At 39.8% G+C, this 16,957-nt stretch overlaps 1 protein-coding gene across 23 annotated transcripts in view; it reads left to right on the top strand.

Moving 5' to 3' along the window:
* DST (dystonin) overlaps positions 1-16,957 on the top strand; it is a 474,923-nt gene that overhangs the window by 249,306 nt on the left and 208,660 nt on the right. The window lies entirely within an intron of this gene.

Below are 16,957 nucleotides of genomic sequence, written 5' to 3'. Positions count from 1 at the left end.
TTTGTTTGGGCCCCCACACCAAAAAAGCTATTCATCTCTCCCTGTACAGACTAAACAGGCTCTACTGAGGCAAGATGTCGTCCTCATCCTCAACCTCTGATTCCTCTCCCCCTACAGTGTGTACTTCCTCCTCATCACACATTATCAATTCGTCCCCGCTGGACTCCACAACCACAGGTCCCTCTGCACTGTCTGGAGGGCAGTGCTGTACTTCATTGAGGAATTGATTATTCATTTTTATAAACATCATTTTTTCAACGTTCTGAGGAAGCAACCTCCTTCGCCGCTCACTGACCAGGTTCCCCGCTGCACTAAAAACTCTTTCCGAGTACACACTGGAGGGGGGACAACTCAGGTAAAATACAGCCAGTTTGTACAGGGGCTTCCAAACTGCCTTTTTTTCCTGCCAGTAACAATATGGACTGTCTGACATGTCTACTTGGATGGTGTCAGCAAAGTAATCATCCACAATTTTTTCTATTGTGACAGCATCCAATGCAGCGAGAGTAGACATGTCTGCAATGGTTGGCAGGTCCTTCAGTCCGGACCAGATGTTATCAGCATCCCCGCCAGTGCCTCTTTTGGGAAAACTGAGCTTTTTCCTCGCAGCCATAGATGTGGAAGAAAATGAGGGTGGAGCTGTTGGCATGTCACGGTCCTCTTCAGAGGACAATCTCCTGACCAGCAGGTCTTTGCACCGCTGTAGACTTGTGTCCGCCGGAAACAGAGACACAACATACGCTTTAAACCGAGGATCGAGCACGGTGGCCAGAATGTATTCCTCTGACTTTAAAAGAGTGACCACCCTCGGATCCTGGCAAAGCGTACGAAGGGCTACATCTACAAGAGCTACATGCTTGGTGTAATCGCAATGGCTTACCAGCTCCTCCCTCACTTTCTCCAGCTGCTTCTGCAACAGCCTGATCAGGGGAATGACCTGACTCAAGCTGGCAGTGTCGGAACTGACTTCTCGTGTGGCAAGTTCAAATGGCTGCAGAACCTTGCACAACACGGAAATCAGTCTCCACTGCGCTTGACTGAGGCGCATCCCCACTCCTTTGCCTATGTCGTAGGTGGCTGTGTAGGCCTGAATGGCCTTTTGCTGCTCCTCCATCCTCTGCAGCATATAGAGGGTGGAGTCACAACCTCTTGTTTGAGGTGATGGCAGGGCAGGTTCATGCTTTTTTGATGTGCCTCTAGTCTGCGGTAGGCACTGGCTGAATGCCGAAAGTGTCCAGCAATTTTGCGCGCCACCGCAAGCATCTCCTGCACACCCCTGTCACTCTTGAGGTAATGCTGCACCACCAAATTAATGGTGTGGGCAAAACATGGGACGTGCTGGAAATTGCCCATATTTAATGCCCGCACAATGTTACTGGCATTGTCTGACACCACAAATCCCCATGAGAGTCTAAGTGGGGTAAGCCACTGGGAGATAATTTCCCTCATTTTCTCTAATATGTTGTCAGCGTTGTGCCTCTTATTAAAGCCTGTAATACACAATGTTGCCTGCCTTTGCATGAGCAGCCATTTTGTAGATGCTGCTACTGATGCAGCTGTTGCTGCGGAAGGGGATGCATCTACCCAGTGGGCTGTCACAGTCATATAGTCCTTCGTTTGCCCAGAACCACTTGTCCACATGTCCGTGGTTAAGTGGACAGTGGGTACAACCGCATTTTTAAGAGCACTGAGGACACTTGATCGTACTTCTCTGTACATTTTTGGTATCGCCTGCCTAGTGAAGTGGAATCTCGAGGGGATTTGGTACCGGGGACACAATACCTCCATCAACCCTCTAAATCCCACTCCACTGATGGCGGACACCGGGCGCACGTCTAACACCAACATTGCAGTTACAGCCGCAGTTATACGCTTTGCAATAGGGTGACTACTATCGTATTTTGTGGTCATGGCAAACGACTGTTGGACGGTCAATTGTTTTGTGAAAGACTTAGCGGTCTTACGACTTCCCCTCTGGGAAGATGACCGACTAACAGCAGCAACAGCAGCAGTGGCAGTAGTAGGCGTACCGCTGCAGGATTCCTCGGATGAATCCCGTATTGAGGAGGACTCAGTCTGGCTGCTGACTTGGGCTGCAGGACTGAATCTGATGGAGATTGTGGAGGAAGTTGACGAGGAGGGTGTTGCTGGTGTGTATCCAACTGGACCACGGGATTTAGGTGTCCCTGTACCGATGAGGGTCCTAGCCCCAGTTCCTGAACTAACCACTGAACTATGAAGGTTATTCAGGTGACGTATAAGGGAGGATGTTCCTAGGTGGGCAAGATCCTTACCCCTGCTTATTTGAGCTTTACATAAGCTACATATGGCCATACATTGGTTGTCTGGATTTGGATAAAAATAACTCCAGACCGAAGAGGTGCATTTTTTGGTCTTCTGACCAGGCATGACGATGGGCTTTTTCATCCCATGGACATCAGCTGTTTCCCCCCCTGGTGCCTCATTTACAATAACCACATCACCATCCTCATCATCAAGTTCCTCCACAGCGCCAGCTACATCATCAATAGCCTCCTCCCGAGCCACCTCTTCCCGTACAGTGATGGGAAGGTCAGGCTTGACAACCACCAACATCCTTGGACTCGCCTTGTGGATTTGTGATAATTTCTCTTTAGAAGGCAGAGTTGTTTGCTGTTTTGTTGCTGACAGCATAACTCTCTTCAATTTTTTGTAGGGGGGGGGGAGGAGGAGGAGGGCTAAGATCCGTGGGTGAAGCTGAACCACTAGTCATGAACACGGGCCAGGGCCTAAGCCGTTCCTTGCCACTCCGTGTCGTAAATGGCATATTGGCAACTTTACGTTTCTCCTCAGATGATTTAAAGTTTCTCTTTTTGCTACTTTTTCTTAACTTGGGCTTTTTGGATTTTACATGCCTGGTACTACGAGATTGGGCATCGGGCTTGGAAGACGACGTTGATGGCATTTCATCGTCTATGTCATGACTAGTGGCAGCAGCTTCAGCATTAGGAGGAAGTGGGTCTTGATCTTTCCCTACTTTATCCTCCAAATTTTTGGTCTCCATTATATGTAGCACAAGATACTGCAGAATGTGTGAACTTGGTAATATTGCAGTACCAATGGACTTATACTGCTGGATTGGTTTTGCAAATTTGGTTATAATTATTATATATTTTTTTTTTTTTTAATTTTTTATTTTTTTTTACTTTTTTTTTATTTTTAAAAAACTTGGGAATAGTGGGGAAATAACTATGCCCTTAGAAGCACAGAGCACAGGACACAGCACCACTGGACTGAACAGGACACGGCACAGGACCCAGCAGCACTACGGAACTCAGCAGGACAGAGCACAGGACACAGCACCACTGGACTGATACTGCAGAATGTGTGAACTTGGTAATATTGCAGTACCAATGGACTTATACTGCTGGATTGGTTTTGCAAATTTGGTTATAATTATTATATATTTTTTTTTTTTTTTAAATTTTTTATTTTTTTTTACTTTTTTTTTATTTTTTAAAAACTTGGGAATAATGGGGAAATAACTATGCCCTGAGAAGCACAGAGCACAGGACACAGCACCACTGGACTGAACAGGACACGGCACAGGACCCAGCAGCACTACGGAACTCAGCAGGACAGAGCACAGGACACAGCACCACTGGACTGATACTGCAGAATGTGTGAACTTGGTAATATTGCAGTACCAATGGACTTATACTGCTGGATTGGTTTTGCAAATTTGGTTATAATTATTATATTTTTTTATTTTTTTTTTAATTTTTTATTTTTTTTTACTTTTTTCTTATTTTTTAAAAACTTGGGAATAATGGGGAAATAACTATGCCCTTAGAAGCACAGAGCACAGGACACAGCACCACTGGACTGAACAGGACACGGCACAGGACCCAGCAGCACTACGGAACTCAGCAGGACAGAGCACAGGACACAGCACCACTGGACTGATACTGCAGAATGTGTAAACTTTGTAATATTGCAGTACCACTGGACTTTTACTGCTGAATGTGTGAACTTGGTAATATTGCAGTACCAATGGGCTTATACTGCAGGATTGGTTGTGCAAATTTTGTGGTAATTAAAAAAAATTAAAGTAGTTTTTGGTATTTTTTAAAAAAACTTTTTTTTATTTTTTTAAACACAGGGGAATATTGGGGAAATAACTATGCCCTTAGAAGCACAGAGCACAGGACACAGCACCACTGGACTGAACAGGACACAGCACAGGACCCAGCAGCACCACTGACCTCAGAAGGACAGAGCACAGCACACAGCACCACTGGACTGATACTGCAGAACACAGCACAGCACAGCACAGCACAGAACTAAACAGCACAGAACTAAACAGCACAGAGGACCACCTAACACACCCTCCCTCTACCCTGATCAATGCCCGAGTGAAGATGGCGGCGACTAGCGGGGAATTTATAGGATCCGAGTATCGCGAGATCCGACAACGGAATTATGAGTCAGAGCCTCAGTTTCACTTTTGAATTTGGCGCCAATACCCGGATCTGTCTCGGATCCGACTCGGATCCGCAACGTTCGGGTGGGCTCGGATTTCATAAATCCGAGTGCGCTCATCCCTATCCAGAACCCAGCTTCATAGACATGTGACCTGCAGCATGTCCTAAGATAAGCATCTGTGCAATGGAGGCCAAGGTTCAGGTGTGTACAATGGGATGTGACTGAAAACCTTAATAACTTATGCTATAAGAGACACGTAGACTGGAGTTAAAAAAAAAAAAGTCTGTCTCAGGGTGCCAAGCATCCACCAATTGCAAAGTGTGCAGAGAGTGTTTAATTTTGGTTAATGAAACAGCTAGTTGGGTGCAAAGCCACGTTAAAGTTTCCCCTCATTAGCCCATGTCAGATAATCTGCCAAAGGCGTGCTTGATCTTGGTTATGCACGTAAATGCTCGCAAAAGTGACTTTACGTGTGTAACATGCCACCTTCAGTTCTGCATCTTATGCAAAGCCAACCGGGTCATGCAAGAACAATAGATACCACAGCAATTCTCTTGTTAGGATTTTCACAATGAAACCAGCTGTCACACATCTCCACTTCCAGAGGCAGTTCCAGAGTGTGCTCAGTAGGTATATGTAACCAATCAGATTCTAGCTGTTTTATCTAATAAATTCTAGAAAACAATAGCTAGAATCTGATTGGTTGCTATGGGCAGCACCTCCATTTTTCTTTCTTAGAACTTCTGATACATTTAACCCCGGATGTGTTCCTGTTAAGTTCCTGCGAATACTATGTGGTTCCAGTCCTGCTCTTGTTCAGCCTGGTTACTTGGGTCAGTCGCTGTAGTCTTGTTTTCCATTGTTTTCTGCTCTGTATATTACCATAATTCCTAAGCTGTTGTGACTACACACGTTGGCTTCTCCGCGTTAGACAGATGCCTGGAGGGATGGAGGTTTGTTGTTTTCTTGTCCTGTTGGGTTACACCTACAGTGTTGCTCCATAGCTTTCTACTTCTTGCAGCGCTTCATCTACCAGTCCTGTTAGGCTTAGATAAGTCTTTGGACGATCTTCCTTTTCATCCACTGTTACCCTGATGTTAGACCTCCATCACCGTTAGCTAGATCTTGAATGTGTTTATTGACAGAAAATATAACATGGGACTGCTGTTTAACTTTCTCCCTGAGTAGGTCTAATTATGCAGAGTGCTGTAAGCCTATGCCTTTGAGCGACTGTACCCTGTCTTCCAACTTCTCCACAATTTGTCTCATAGCGGTAATATTTTTCTTTGAGCATTCTATTAAATGCAGCCTCCATATACTGTTTGGGTGGTAAATGTCTAATATATATTTGCAATAATATCTCACCTCCAGAGCTGTTCTCCTTATTAGAGGATTAGGTTTGTGTGCAGTCTGATAAAGCTTTCTCCTCCTGTGCAGATTTGGCAGTGTCACCGTCCACATGATGTACAGGCCATTACAGGATCTTCGGCCCACTCACTAGGCTGTCTCCCCATGGGAACAGGAAAGCAGCGGAGAAGGGTTTCTGCAAAGGATTCTTGTGTGCTCTCATTGTCAGTTGCAATTTTGGAATTCATGTCCATCTTTAGCCTCTTGATTTTATAAGCTTTAACCCACTGCTAGAGCTCCTTGCTTTGGTGGCCATCTTGTCTCGTGCTAGACACGCCCCCACCTTCTTTTTTTTACTATTGAGTATTTACAAATCTGATTTCCTCAAAGAAATAAAAATGCTCAGGTTTCAAGTAAATAGTTCCTGTTCAGGTTTTATCTTTACTATAGTTTCCATGAAGATAATATTAAATATATATTTTTTTATTCAATCTAGTTTGTTAGACCTTGCTTTTTATTAATGAATCATAGACACTGCTTATCTGGAACATATATATTTATATGATGTAGCTACAGTTACAGAGGGAGTGTGTACTACCACCTCAGGATAAAATGCCAAACTGCATACGTACCCCACGTGATGTTAGGAATGCTGACATGAGTCACTAAGAAATCATTTATTGTAACAGTAGTTTTAATGCTACTAAATTCATTACCATTGGCTTGACCAGTATTTTTTTTTTACTGGCCCCTAAACTGAGATAAATAATATACATAAACATATATTTGTCTGTATCATTGTAGGTCCACCAGATTTGTGTGAAGTTACAAATGTAAGCTAGATCATTCAGTTGTACCAATGCTGCTACTATTTAGAACAGGGTCATAATCCTTTGAATAAAAATAATGCTAACTGCATTGCAGGTGACTGAGCCAGCATTTCAAAAACATCAATTATTTTATATATCAAATACCTCTTTTTATTGCAGAGACCAATTTGACTGCTATTACCATATAAAGTTAGAGCATGTGAGTAGAGCTCAGTATTGTACATTTTGTACCAAACATTTCTTTAGAATAATTGGAGCTTATTTAATAAACTTTTGAAATGCATTATTTAGGTGCAACTATTATTTATTGGATTATAAAGTATTATACCAGGAATTTATTGAGTAACCTCTTACTTTTCTTTCCTCGTGTGTCATGCATACATTAAACACAATTGTGGCCTGGTTGCAAAGGCAGTATTACAGTCACAGAAATGTTTATAGAAAAGAGAGACAGAAGTTTAGAAAGGGGGCATTTTTTAGTGACCCAGTTAGGTTGTTTCAGAAATGAGAATCTTGTAGGAGAAGACAGAGCAACCAGACTCCTTATTGAATTTAGGAAATATTAGCTGGCTTCTGAAAGTAGATCTTAGTTGATAAGTGCGTTAAAATGCATTGGTAGGACGTAAATTGTTCAGAAACCTTATGAATGATAGAAAGACAATTTGGACTCTACACCTGGACTCCAGGGACAGCGAATCTACAATGTGGAGTTTTCTAGTTACACAACAAAACAAAGTGACTGATTGAGTTGTAAACTATATCAAACTTGACAAGGTGAATTTGGTGTGTGTGTGCGGGGCTAAAATGTACCATAAAGTAGTCTTATATAAGCGTTAGCATCATTGGGCAATGCACTTCTGTGCATGGGCATTAGACAGGATTTATTTCTGTAGAGCAAGCCCAGTTCGGATGTCAGGGTGTCTAGATGTGAACCAAAGGAAAGCTTAGGAGTGAGCCGTAAACAAATTGGACACCAATGTCAGATTAGCGATGAAGGTTGTTTTAATAACTAGACCAAGTGTAATACACTTTGTAAATTTAGCCTTTGTAACAATAACAATGCTACTGTTTTATCAGTGTTCACAGTTATCCACCGGAGAGAAATAAGATTGCAGCACTTTTTTTCAGGACAGATATATTTAATTTATGCACATGCAAGATTGTATCATATGCACACATATGTATAGAAGCTGGTTTACAGACTGTGGGTAAGTCATACGGAAAACAGTGATCCCAGAACAGATCCCTGAGGGACACCACAGATGACATCTCTAGAAGATTAGAGTTAGAACGCAATATTGATAGACTGGAACTTCCTGATAAATATTAACAAAACCACTTCAGCATATGTGCACCTATACATTGGTTGTTTTGTGAAAGCTGCTGATTTTGGATTGTGTAGTGGTCCCATGACTTTATATTATATTATATAATTTGTCATTTAGATTTTGTTTGTGCATTTAACATTTCATGCTGTTGTCATGACAGTAGGGATAAAATTAAACACTTGAACAATAATTTTGCAATCAGGCAATCTTTATTTTGCTAAATGCATCAATGTTTTGGTCTAGTGGGAGCTGGAATGGATGACGCTAAGTCATATTTGCCCACTGACCCGGAATGTCTGGTATGTCCAGGAGACTCCCGAATTCCGAGCAGCCATTGCAGTGTGGATGCGGGGACAAAATGATGCGATTCGCTGTGCCCCACACCTTCTGTTCTCACAGTTCACCTTCAGAAGATCCCAGAGGGGAGGTTTTAAAAACTTTGTAAGTGTGCACTGCGTAGCGAACATTTTGGGAACGCACACTGCTTTTTACATCAGAATTAGCCACCATTTACATAACATCCACATTATGGTGGTTACAGTGATGTAACTTTTTCAGCACTAAGAAAACAGCAGGAACATTACCCTTATTTAAAGATGATCAAAACAGTGTTTTCTCATAGAAGGTGCAATGTAATTTGGTAAAATGTCTATGCATGCACAACAATACAATGTATATGACGCTATCTGCAGCATTTATACATATTTGTGCAGAGCGTTTGTGACAGATATAAATAGTTAAGAGTAATATTCATCTGATCATGTTGTAGTTTGCCAAGGATTCAAGCAACACTCTTCATGTTCAAACTACATAATGTGATATTATTGCCTAGTGACTCATCCTAAATAATCCTGAAGCATTGTTACAAACACTACAGCCCTAACCGGATTACATACAGCAACCCTTGAAAATATGATTTTACCTTCAGCAACGTATAAACATAAAATCATGAGCAATCTAGGGGGTATATTCAATTAATAGCGAAGTGCCTCTGGAATGGACTCAAAGGTACTTTGTGTTACCGCAACATCGACAGCCTAGGAGGGTGAGGGTGTATGCACGTAGTCACTGTACAGTAAGGATGTGCCAAGGGCGAGTGCACTCAACAGGCAGCAATTAAAGCTTTGGGCTTCTTTAAGATGGTCGTGTCATTTGCACCAGTTACAGGGCAGGTGTAAGGGCTGCGTGATAATGATGACAGCTGCTTATTCACGCTAAAACATGTGTTTGCAATCAAGAGCAACTATAAAAATGCATTTTATGTACAGTGGATATTCATAACATCCTGATAAATGTATATATAACAAAAAACCCTTTTTTAATATTCTTTGATCAATGGCTATATTATTATCACGTGACAATTATTGAGGTTTTTTTTTTCTTTGCGTTCTGCTGGGACTTTGTATAGCACATATAAATTGTTCGTATCCCAGTGTACTGTGTCTGTCTCGATACGGCAAGTGCCGTATATGCAGAGCGTACCTATGTCCGTATTCATAAAGAGATGAAGATCACCTGCTGTTTCTTACCAAAATCACAATTATTCCACATACTACAAATATTACATTTAAAACATATACAATGTATTGATGCAATATTTGCAAATTATGTTGCCAAAGTAAACATATATGTAAAAGCCTATACATTTTGCCAATTACCACCATAGTAAAGCTGGGTACACACTACACAGTTTTCATCCAATAATCGGCTAAATCAGCCGACATACGACCACTCGTTCAAAAGTCAGGTCAGTGTGTGCAGTGACACGATGGTCGAAAGTCTGCCCAAATGGACCATTGTCGCCTCATTTGGTTGGTCGTACCGTTTAATATTTTCGTTCCAATCTCGTTTCCGTCGTGTAGTGTGTATAAACTTCTGATCAATCCACAACAGTGAGTACGAAATTACAGTCATTGCTCACGACCACATGGCTGTAAAAAGTCGCTAAAGGGACGTCCGCTCTTCCCTTTATCGTCCTAAACAAGGCTAGTGTGTATGCAGTCCATGGACCGAGCGATCGGACCATCGATCGTATGTAAAATCGCTCGGCATAAAAAGTTGGTTGAAATTTCTGTAGTGTGTACCCAGCTTTAGGGAAGATTTTTTTTTTGATAATGATTACATGACCCTTTTTTATTTAATGTTTTAGTAATAGGATATGATGTGTAATTTCTTTAGAATTTTTTTAATACTAGTAATTAGTCAGTTTGGTTATTAAAGGGGAGCAAAAGAATCCTCTTTCTGGAGGCGACAAGGCTTATAAGTGATAGCAATGCAGAGGTTAATTAAAGAAATAACCCTCTTCCACTCCATGATAGGTATTATTAACAAGTATAAAATCAAAACCTTGGCCTTACATTTATAGGAGCAAGCGAATCCTTCGAGTATTGACAAAGCTGCAAGAAGTCTGCTGGCTCTTGCAAAAGTGCCTTGGTGATACATGTAGGTCATCAGAGCCCGATCCAAAACCAGATAAATGGGAGTTGTTTGAAGGAAGAGAGTAAGGAAAGGAGGACCTAGAGGAACGCTTAGATGTACTCAGGGCTGCCAAGAGGAATTCAGGGCCCCGGTATAACAAATTCATGGGGACCCCCCTTATAGTCGAGCATGCAAAATAAAATTTCGGGGGTGTAGTCATGCATTTTGGGGAGTGGCAAATGCACCATTGGGGCGTGACTAACATCAAAATCACTAGGCTCTCAATTCGCCGGAGCGTCACATATGTCCAAGCACTCCTGACTTTCAGGACATCTAGCACCACAGTGTAGTATAGAAACAATGCAGTGTGTACACAGAGAGTTCAGTCTTGGTCTGCACCTTAGATTGGGCACAACATTCACCAAAAATTGGTATTGTCCCTACTAGAATCACAACATTTCACACACTGTGCTGCTCTCTTCTACCTGTTCTTCTCACTTTCTCCACCTGTGGCTTTCTCCACCTGTGGCTTTCTTTAGTTGTGGCTTGTCCGGATCCTGGAATGTTGAAGGACCTATTTGGAAAAAAAAATGGCTACATTTAGAAAATTACAGCCAGCCCCGGCGTTAAATCAATAGCACCCATGATTAATAATTAGGCCTTCCTCCAGCCCCAACATTAAAATAATAGGATTCACATTTAATAAATAAACCTATTCCCTTCCTGCAAACAGCAATACCTATTTCCCTCAATCATCACTGCCATTAAATAGCTCATAGTCACATTTAATAAATAGACCTCATTCTCCCTAAACTCACCCCCATATTCAATAGACCCCAAACCACCCCATCTTAAATTAATAGTCCCCACTATTAAATTGCCCCACATCACCCTACAAACAAAATAGCGCCCATTAATTAGCCACCACCTACCTCACACACACTACATTGCAACAAGCCCCCTGTGCCATCACACACACACACACAATACTGTGCCGCTTCATCACAACTACATTGAGCCCTCCATGCTGCTTTCCCCCCTTCTTTTTCCCTCTGTGCCTCTCCCCCTATTTTTTTAATCAGTGCTTCTCTCCCCTTTTTTTTTAATTAGTGCTTCTCTCCCCTTTTTTTTAATTAGTGCTTCTCTCCCCTTTTTTTTTTTTTTATTAGTGCTACTCTCCCTTTTTTTTTAAATTAGTGCTTCTTTCCCCTTTTTTTTAATTAGTGATTCCCTCCCCTTTTTTTTAAATTAGTGCTTCTCTCTCCTTTTTTTTAATTAGTGCTTCTCTCCCCTTTTTTTTAATTAGTGCTTCTCTGCCCTTTTTTTTTTAATTAGCGCTTCTCTCCCCTTTTTTTTTAATTAGTGCTTCTTTCCCCTTTTTTTTAATTAGTGCTTCTCTCCCCTTTTTTTTAACTAGTGCTTCTCTCCCCTTTTTTTTAATTAGTGCTTCTCTCCCATTTTTTTTTAATTAGTGCTTCTCTCTCCTTTTTTTTAATTAGTGCTTCTCTCCCCTTTTTTTTAAATTAGTGCTTCTCTGCCCTTTTTTTTTAATTAGCGCTTCTCACCCCTTTTTTTTAATTAGTGCTTCTCTCCCCTTTTTTTTAATTAGTGCTTCTCTCCCCTTTTTTTTTAATTAGTGCTTCTTTCCCCTTTTTTTTAATTAGTGCTTCTCTCCCCTTTTTTTAATTAGTGCTTCTCTCCCCTTTTTTTTAAATTAGTGCTTCTCTCTCATTTTTTTTTAATTAGTGCTTCTCTCCCCTTTTTTTTTAATTAGTGCTTCTCTCCCCTTTTTTTTAATTAGTGCTTCTCTCCCCTTTTTTTTTAATTAGTGCTTCTCTCCCCTTTTTTTTAATTAGTGCTTCTCTCCCCTTTTTTTTAATTAGTGCTTCTCTCCCCTTTTTTTTTAATTAGTGCTTCTCTCCCCTTTTTTTTAATTAGTGCTTCTCCCCTTTTTTTTAATTAGTGCTTCTCTCCCCTTTTTTTTAATTAGTGCTTCTCTCCCCTTTTTTTTAATTAGTGCTTCTCTCCCCTTTTTCTTAAATTAGTGCTTCTCTCCCCTTTTTTTTAATTAGTGCTTCTCTCCCCTTTTTTTTAATTAGTGCTTCTCTCCCCTTTTTTTTAATTAGTGCTTCTCTCCCCCTTTTTTTTTTTTTACTCTCAGCCTCTCTCCCCTGCTTTTTTACTTCCTCTTCTTTATAGCACTATCCCTTTCTGTTTCCCTCCCCTTGCCTCTCCGTTTCTATACTTACCTTTTGTTAGCTTCTTTCTTTTCTTTTCTTTTCTTCTCTTCTTTCTTCTCTTCTCTTCTTTCTTCTGGCTCGGTCTTGTCTGGCGCTCCTCACTGACTGACGGGCGTGACTTGATGACGTCACGCCCAGCAGTCAGTGTGAATGGAGCAGAGAGGAAGGAGGAAGGAGGGACGCGGCGCCGATCACGTGAGTATGATTCTTTTTTTTTTTCGTTCCAGCTCCCCCCACCAAGGACGCCCCCCCCCCCCAAACCCCCCCTGCGGGAAAAAAAATCACCAAATAGAAAAAGATAGAAAAGAATTAACACAAATTAGCACTCGAAGGCCCGACCCGGGACCCCTGTCAAGCCCGGGAACGGGTAAAATGTACCCGCCAAACCCCCCCCTCTCGGCGGCCCTGGATGTACTGTAAGAGGCTGGATGTACAGGATTCATGTAACTCACAGTTCACAGAGCACCAAGTGATGAAGGGTGTAAGTGAGAGATTGAAGGACACCATTCAATTCAATAAATTGAATCCTATTTAGCACATCAGAGGTGTATCAAAGTGTACATTTGTATTGTTAATATAGTCAGCAGGGCACTATCATATTTACTTGATTAGAATCCTTAGTGAATAAAAGATGTTCATTACTGCTCATAGGAATCACTAACCAGTAGATGATTACAGTACGTACTGACAACCGAATGCATCATACTTACATACAAATAATTAAGCTACATACATTATATTTTATCTTAAGTACTCAGGGATTTATAAGTAGAGAAATATATAGTTCCTTTTATCCTTTCTGCACAATTCATCTTATTTCTTCTTGATATATTATCACTTTACATGTGGGAATAAGAACTCGGACAGTCTTGCATTAACAAAAGGCTGTTTGTAACATTAAACTAATGTTGTTATGCAACAATTTTTTATAAAACCTTTTTTCATTTGAGTTTTGATTAAACGTGATAATAATTAGTTAATGCTTCAGGCGGACAAAGCAAAAGATACAACCTACAGTACTGGGAAGCTAGGGGCTTAGCTTCATGTTCATTATAACTTTCAATAAGGATTCATATAGTATGAGTTCCAAACATATGCCATGGTTTTTTTGTAAGAAAAAAATGGTGCATAATTCAAGATATAATAATAACATTTTCAATAGTTAACTTCATGTTGATATCAAATTGTGAATTATTATGCAGTTTATCCATCTCTGTATCCAATGATATGTGTTCAGTAGAAAATGAAAGTGTATTTCTCCTGTGGAAAAACACTAAATGTGTGTCAACTTACTTTTATTCCTGTGGAGTTAATACCATCAAAGTTATTTATAGTAATGTAAAGGGACACTCATGAAAATTGTACATATAATCAGTATATTAATACAACAGATATAATTATGTTTAAAGTTAGCTTAAAAAAGATTATTATAGTTATCTGGAACAGTCCCTGTGACTCTCATCTAATATATTGAAGAAACCTCTCCTTAGGAACGGAAGGGGCCACACTGATATAAAATTATTATTTATTATTATCGTAGATTTGTAAGGCACCACAGTGCTCCGCAGCGCCGAGAAGGGAGAATAGGACATACATAAAACAGGAACATATATCAAACAAGGACATACAATGCAGACAAAATAAATTCAGACATGAAAACAAAGGGTATGGAGCACCCTGCTCATTAGAGAGTTTACATTCTAAGTGGAAGAGGGCACAGCTGAAACAAGGGGAGTGAGTGAGGCTTAGAGTGGAGATTGGGACAGCTATGAGGGTGTATTAGTGTGAATAGTATCATCAGGGATAAGATAAGCTTTATTGACCTTTCAAAATAAAGAATTGATATAAAATAAAAAAGAAATATGAGAGGGTCATAAAGATGTATGTCTGGTAGACAAGTGGGGTGGCACAGTGATGTTTTTGGTGCCTGTTTTAGATCAGTGCCACAGGCAGCTGCCTAGCTGGCCCGCTCCTTAATCTGCTCTTGTGTAGGAAGGACGATATTCTTTACACAGCAGACTTCCTTTCAGTAATCCCATTAAACGTCTGTTTCATTCTATTTTGCCTGAAACTGAGAACAAATTGGGAAATGGGAATTGCAACTTGTGCTTTAGTTTCAGTCATTTTTTTAATGTGATGAAAAAAACTCTTGACACCAACAGAAATTAAAATCAATTAGGTTGGTGTCATATGGTCCCTTTAAATGCTGGTACCTTTTCAGCACTGGAAACTCTCATGTCAAATTTTACATACATTTTAACTGTTGCTGAAAAAGCGTTGCACATTTAAAGTGAACTGCTTTACTTAAAGTGCTCTGTGCGGCAGTATCTGCCATGACATTGATTGCTATGGAACATAATTTAAGATGAGCATTTTTTTAAACTTTCCCTAAATGCCAGCACCCAGCCAGCATTTAAGTTACTTGTGTGAAATCTATTGTTTAACAATCACTACTGTCTTTCCATACCAGACAACTGCTGCAAAGTGTCTGTGGAGGAGTCTGACTATATAGCATCCCAGTGGTGTCCAGACGGTCTATTGCAAAATCATGGATACATTTAATAAAGAGTGAGAGACATGGATGGATAGCGTGAATGCATAAAGCAAATTTAGAAAACACTATGCAGGCATGATTACGTGATTACAGTAATGAGACTTACATACAACAATCTATGATTTCATTCAGCGTTTGTCCTAGGATCTCTATAGAACATTTATGTACACCTAATAAATTTCCTAAAAAAAAATTATTTATCATTTACTTCCTGTATTGATTGGCAAGCGGTAATTAATTGCATAATGAGGAAATATTTGCTTAGGATGAAGGGAGGGAATAGGGAAAGATTTGCAGCAACTGCGGAGCGGCACAATTTATGGAGGAATATAACCTATTAGAGAGTTGCGAAAAATCAACAACTGTATTCGTTAAAATTATCTTATCCGGGCAAGTGAGACATTATTTATGTTAAACATACAGAAGTATTTGTTTTCCAGCAGTGTAATCGCTGCACATACTCTTGTTCAAAAGCATAATATATATCATATAAGTCATTGTAGAGTTATTATTGGACTGGGAAATTGTCACAAAACTTGATCACTGGGTTTGTAAATAGCTTAATGAGGCTAATGATTGGATTTACTTACTCTAAATCACCCCAGATAACTTCACAAGTCCCACTCAACCCAACTTAAGCTTCTTGGACTTAATGATACCACAATTATACAAAACAGTGTAACATATGTTATATTACATATAAATATTACAGTGTATGCATATGTGGAATGTAATTATATTTTTAGACTTACTTTCAATATTTTTTTGCTCCTTTCCTGAAACCTATCATCATTGAGAGTGCATAGAAACAATGAGATGTAATTAAATATGGCTGTATCTATAACACTGGTGTGACATTTACAGAAATAGAGATAAATGCACATATACTGGTTATAATGAAGCTGGAACTATACTAGAAGATGATAAGTTGACATAGCCTGCAGTCATCTTAATGTTTGTCTGCTATCAGAGATTGTCATCTTAAAAAAAAGTGATATGAATAAAATGGAGACTCACAGCCCATTTATCTTGTACGTGTTTTTCTAGGCAGATAAATTAAACTAGCCTAGTTTAATAGAGGCAGTAATGTGATTTATTTGACAGTAAGATGAGCATATTATACTTTTAAAAGTTTCTGGTATATTAACAGTGAAATGGTGATACATGCAATTGTTATGGGTTTCACTATAGTTTTGAGAATTATTTTGGGATGGAACAAGTAATTTACAGTTTAATATATATAATTGATGTCATATGATAATATATGGAAATAAGATCTGTTTTATCTCTGCATCCAGGACTATACAACAAGTATAGTATAAGTGTTCATTGAATACAGTTGTATGCTTTTCTTTATCCAATTTTGTTGGGTCTTCATAGTTTGTTTTATTTAATCATCTTATTGAATGGGGGGCATCTTGCGGTTCTCCAGTCCTAGTATTACCTGCCAGGGATTTATATTTTTATGTTTTAATTATTCTTTTCTTAGCAAAAATAGCACTTGCTGTAAAGGGGTTAACCACTTTTGGACATCCCCTACTATGCAGGAACACACCATGGGCCTGATTTTGAGTTAGGAAGCAAAGCAAAGAAAAGAAGCAAATTTGCACTTTGGCAACATCATGTTGCATTAGAGGAGGAGGTAAATTTAAAATGTAGGAACAGATTGCAGATGCATGGCAGACTGCCAATGAATAGTAAAAATGAGGTGGTTAATCAACTTTAATTTCAGTGTAAAAATAAAGCTATCAAGTATTTGTGGGCTACATGAAAAAA

This window comes from Mixophyes fleayi, chromosome 3 (genome assembly GCF_038048845.1).
Source record: "Mixophyes fleayi isolate aMixFle1 chromosome 3, aMixFle1.hap1, whole genome shotgun sequence".
NCBI classification, from domain to species: domain Eukaryota; kingdom Metazoa; phylum Chordata; class Amphibia; order Anura; family Limnodynastidae; genus Mixophyes; species Mixophyes fleayi.
This window is presented reverse-complemented; position numbering and strand designations above follow the sequence as displayed.